Source organism: Eschrichtius robustus, chromosome 1 (genome assembly GCF_028021215.1).
Source record: "Eschrichtius robustus isolate mEscRob2 chromosome 1, mEscRob2.pri, whole genome shotgun sequence".
Lineage (NCBI taxonomy): Eukaryota > Metazoa > Chordata > Mammalia > Artiodactyla > Eschrichtiidae > Eschrichtius > Eschrichtius robustus.
In genome coordinates, this window is record NC_090824.1 from 188,012,883 (window position 1) to 188,018,709 (window position 5,827).

Below are 5,827 nucleotides of genomic sequence, written 5' to 3' on the forward strand. Positions count from 1 at the left end.
CCTGAAAGTGTGGCCCGTCTAGGTTAGGCCCCTAAGTTGTTTACCTACACGTGTACACACGTATACATGCATGTGCACACACCAGTTAATGAACTCAGTTGAGGAGCTAGAGTGCTTATTCTGGAAAATGGCTTAATTGAATTAAGGGAAGCAAAAGCATGCTTGTATTATGAGTCTATGACCTAACCAGAAAAAAAAGAAATCGTAAACTATTTCAAGAAAAAGCAATCTCTTCGGCTTCTGGCCCATGGAACTGCAGCAACCTCTGTCACTGTGGACATTACTCTCTGCTCTGGCGTTCCTTCTTCGCTGCTGTGGGACGCTGGACCTGGGAACACATTTTTAACTGAATCAAATACACATCAGGGTCCCCAAGAAGTGAAAACACAGTCAGTGTCTTCCAGAGCGACATGGGCTTCTGGGTATTCATCTCTGGAGGCCAAAATACCCAAAGCTCAAGGATGAAAGATCTGTTCCATCTGGACAGGGACTTAAGGAATCCCTCCAGAAGCATCTGGGCTATTCTCAGTGGGCACAGCAGCCTGGCCAACATCACAGGGAGACCAGGAAAGGGCCCTTTGTCCACTGCCCAGCCTCCCAGTGAGATGGGTCTCCTGTTTGCAAGCTCATGAATATCAATGAGCTCAAACCACATGCGAAGGAGTCAGAACATATTGCAACGGCCAAATTGCAAGTTGGCTCTTAAAACTTGGCCAAAGGAGCATATGATTCAAACACTGGGGCTGAGGCTGGCACTGTGCCTGAGCCCAAAGGAGGGATGGAAGAAACCTTGGCTCAAACCCCTTGAGGATCAAGAGGAAAGACTGGAGCAGGAGTGCAGAAGCTTCCATTACTGCCATTGTCAACTCGGCTGACCAGTCATCTGGAAGTCAAAGTGGACGGTGTGCTTCACCAAACAGAGTACACGAGAAAAGAGCCCAATGCCCCAGAATATGGAAGCTGCAAGCTGACTTGGCATCAATAAGAATATCATGAACACTGAAAAGCAATAATATTCTTTCATTCAATACATAATTCCCAGGCATTCACTATAGGTCAGGCTCCGTGCTAGGCACTGGGAATACGAAGGAAAAGAGGAAACAGTTCCTGATCTCAAGAGGTATATAGTGACAGAGGGTGTGTGTGTGTGTGTGTGTGTGTGTGTGTGTGTGTGGTGGAGAGGCAGCTAAGGGAGTGAAAGAACAAATAAAACCGAATTTCAGTGTGGCATGTCGTTGCACATCTCAGAAGTTTGTCCCTTTACATTGCCAGGGAGTGATCTATAATTTGTTCTTCTATTCATCTGTTGATGACGTGTGGTGTGTTTCCAGTTTTGGTCTATTATGGAGAAAGCTGTTATGAATATTCGTGTCTTCACGTGGATGTCGATTTTCATTTTGCTTGGTGAATATGTAGAAGTGGATTGCAGGTCATATGGTAAATGTATATTTAACTTCATGAGAAATTGACAAAGGGTTCTCCAAAGTGGCTGTACCATTTTGCATTCCTATCAGCTGTGTATGAGGGTCTTAGTTGCTTCACATCTTCGTCCACATTTGGTATTGCCCATCCAAAAAAATTCTAGTCATTATGGAGGGTATAGAGTGGTAGCCCATTGTGGTTTTATTTGCATTTCCCTTATGATTGATGATGTTGAGCATTTTTTTCCCCCATGTGCTTATTTGCCACTAGTATATCTTTTTCGGTGAAGTGTCTGTTCACATCTTTTGCCCATTTCAAAAATCAGGTTGTCCTATTATTGTTTTGTGAATTCTTTACAAATTCTGATCAACTTAGTTCCAAGTTATAGTTGCTTTTTGGTAGATTCCTTAGAATTTTCTACATATGCAACCACATAGCCAGTGGATAATGACATCTTCATTTCTTCTTTTCCAAATAGTGTGGCTTTTATTTTGGTTTCTTGCTTTATAACATTGACTAGGAACTCCTGTTGAATAGAAATGGCAAAAGAGGAATTCTTGCCTTCTTCCCAAACTTAGGGGAAAATAATTCAGTTAAAAATTTTTAAGTATGGTGTTAGCTGTAGGTTTTTGGTGGACTTACTCTATCAGATTGAGAAAATTTCCTTCTATTTCTAGCTTGCTGAGAGTTTGACTTTTTAATCATGATTGGGTGTTAAAAATGTGAAATGTTATTCTGCATCTATTGAGCTGATCATACAGCTTCTTTAGTCTGTTAATTTGGTGGATTACATTTATTAATTTTTGCATGTTGAATGAATCTCACATTCCTGAGATAAACCCCACTTGGTCATGATGTGTTCCTTTTTTATATACAGCTGGATTTGATTTACTAAAATGTTGTTAATGATTTTGTGTCTGTGTTCATAAGGAGTATTGGCCTGTAGTTTTCTATCCTTTTAATTTCCTTTTTTAGTGTTGGTATTAGGGTAATACTAGCTCCATAGAATAAATAGCAAAGTCTTCTCCACTCTAATTTTTTGTGTAGGATTGGTTTTATTCCTCCATTAAATATTTGGTAGAATTTACCAGTAAAGCCATCTGGACTTAAGGGTTTTCTTTGTAGAAGATTTATAACCACAACTTCAATTTTTTTAATATAAATTTGGGTATTTAAATTATTTCTTCTTGAGTGAGCTTTAGTTCTGATTTTCCAGGAATTTTTTCTGTTTTATCTAATTTGATGAGTTTATTGGCTTAAAGTTATTCATAATATTCCCTTATTATCATTTTAGTGTATGTAGAATTGTTCACTCTCGATATTGGTAACTGTGCTCTGTATACTTTGATTATTCAGCCTGGCTAGAGATTTACCAATTTTATTTTCAAAAGATCAGCTTTCTCTTTCATTGGTTTTCCCTATTGTTTGTTCATTTATTATTTTATTGATTTCTGGTTATTTCTTTCCTTTCACTTTGGGTTAAGTTGCTCTTCTTTTTCTAGTTTCTTAAGGTGGAAGCTTAGATTTTTGATTTTGAAGTTTTCTTCTTTCCAATGTAAGCACTGAAAGTAACAAATTCCCCTTATAGCACTGATTTAGATGCATACCACAGTTTTAATACATGCTGCTTTTGTTTTCATTCAGTTCAACATATTTTCTAATTTCACTTGTGATTTTCTTTTGACCTATGTGTTATTTAGAAATATGTTGTTTAATTTCCAAACATAGGAGTGTTTCCAGATATCTTTCTATTATTGATTTCTTTTTTTTTAAACACCTTTATTGGAGTATAATTACTTTACAATGGTGTGTTAGTTTCTGCTGTATAACAGTGAATCAGCTATACATATACATATATCCCCATATCTCCTCCCTCTTGCGTCTCCCTCCCACCCTCCCTATCCCACTCCTCTAGGTGGTCACAAAGCACTGAGCTGATCACCCTGTGCTATGCAGCTGTATTATTGATTTCTAATTAATTTCATTGTGGTCAAAGAATATGGCATAAATGATTTCAATCCTTTAAAATTTATTGGAGCCTTGTTTCATGGCCCCTAATATGGTCTATCTTAGTAAATGTTCCATGTACACTTGAAAATAATTTTATTCTGCTGTTGTTAGATGGAATGTTTTATAAATGGCAATTAATATAATTTGGTTGATATGTTATTCAAGTTGTTTGTATCTTTACTGATTTTTTTGCCCACATATTTTAATAATTATCAAGAGAGGAGCATTGAAATCTACAATAATAATTTTCTCTATGTCTTCTTCTACTTCTATCAGTTTACTTCATGTATTTTGAAGCCCTGTCAGCATTGTTGTCTTCTTTTTTTTTTTAAAGTCCTTCAATCAGTTATTTATTTATTTATTTATTTATTTATTTATTTATTTATTTATTTATTTATTTATTTATTTATTTATTTATTTATTTATTTATTTATTTATTTATTTATTTATTTATGGCTGTGTTGGGTCTTCGTTTCTGTGCCAGGGCTTTCTCTAGTTGCGGCGAGCGGGGGCCACTCTTCGGCGAGCGGGGGCCACTCTTCATCGCGGTGCGCGGGCCTTACACTATCGCGGCCTCTCTTGTTGCGGAGAACAGGCTCCAGACGCGCAGGCTCGGTAATTGTGGCTCACGGGCCCAGTTGCTCCGTGGCATGTGGGATCTTCCTGGACCAGGGCTCGAACCCGTGTCCCCTGCATTAGCAGGCAGATTCTCAACCACTGCGCCACCAGGGAAGCCCAGCATTGTTGTCTTCTTGATGAATTAATCCCTTTATTATTATGATCCCTTGATCTAAAATCTATTTTGTCTAATACTAATAGTCAATTCCCTTTCTTTTGCATAGAGCTTGTGTGGCATATATTTATCTTTTTACTCTTTTTTAATAAACTTTTTAGATAACTTAAAAATTACCCTTTTGTTTTTAACCTGCTCATGTCTTTATATTTAAAGTCAGTCTCTTCCAGACAGCATATAGTTGAGTATTGCTTTTCCTTATCCAATCTGACAATCTCTGTCTTTTAATGGAGTGCTTTTTAAAAAAATTGCATTATACTTGATATATAATATTGTATTCGTTTTAGGTGTACAACATAATGATTTGATCTATGTAATAATGGAGTGTTTAGATAGTTTACATTCAATGTAATTATTGATGTGACTGGGTTTAAATTTACCATTTGGGCACTTGTTTTCAGTGGGTCCCAATCTATTCTTTGTTCTCTTTTTCCTTCATTTCTATTCATTTGTAGTAATCTAATCTTCTCATGATTCCATTTTATCACCACTATTGGCTGACTAGCTATACCTCCTTTAAACATTTTTTTAGTGGTTGCTCTAGGGTTATTCGACTGATCATAAATAATCATAGTCTACTTTTAAATAATATTTTATCATTTCATGTGACATGTAAGACCCTTACAACAGTATACCTCTATTTTCCTCCTCTTGTCCTCTGTATTTGTTGTCACACATTTTGCTTCTACATATGTTATAAACCCCACACACTTTATTATGTTTGCTTTAAATAGTCAAATATCTTTTAAAGAGATTAAGTAGGTGAAAGAACGCTTTTGTATTTACCATTTTTACCATTTACCACATATTTACATTTCTGGCGTTATTTATTCCTTTATGTGGATTAAAATTTCCAACTGTTATCATTTTCCTTCTGCCTGAAGAGTTCCTTTAACATTCCTGCAGTTCTGCTAGTCACAAATTTTTTGTTTTACCAGGAATGTTTATCTTTCACCTTCATTTTTTTCTTTTTCTTCCTTTGTACAGTATGATTACATTTATAATGTTGGAACATGCGCGCTTAAAAATGCCTAGAGCGCTTGCTTCGGCAGCACATGGACTAAAATTGGAACCACACAGAGAAGACTGGCATGGTCTCCGCACGAGGATGACACATAAATCCAGAAGCATTCCACTTTTTTTCACTTAATGCACTGAACTATACATTTAAAAATGGTTGGGCTTTCCTGGTGGCGCAGTGGTTGAGAGTCTGCCTGCCAATGCAGGGGACATGGGTTCGAGCCCTGGTCTGGGAGGATCCCACATGCCACGGACCGACTAGGCCTGTGAGCCACAACTGCTGAGCCTGCGCGTCTGGAGCCTGTGCTCCGCAACAAGAGAGGCTGCGATAGTGAGAGGCCCGCGCACCACGATGAAGAGTGGCCCCCACTTGCCGCAACTAGAGAAAGCCCTCGCACAGAAACGAAGACCCAACACAGCCATAAATAAATAAATAAATAAATAAATAAATAAATAAATAAATAAAAATGAAAATGGAGATTTCTTTTAAAAAAAAAGGTTAACACAGTAAATTTTATGCTATGTATATTTTGCCACAATAAAAAATGCATAGAAATGGATCTAGAAATATACATGCAAAAT

At 37.2% G+C, this 5,827-nt stretch overlaps 1 non-coding gene across 1 annotated transcript; it reads left to right on the forward strand.

The window, feature by feature from the left end:
- The first annotated feature begins 5,261 nt into the window (after positions 1 to 5,261).
- LOC137778611 (U6 spliceosomal RNA) lies at positions 5,262 to 5,367 on the forward strand. The gene has a single exon (XR_011076947.1). It is a non-coding gene; the product is annotated as a U6 spliceosomal RNA (small nuclear RNA).
- The last annotated feature ends 460 nt before the right edge of the window (positions 5,368 to 5,827 follow it).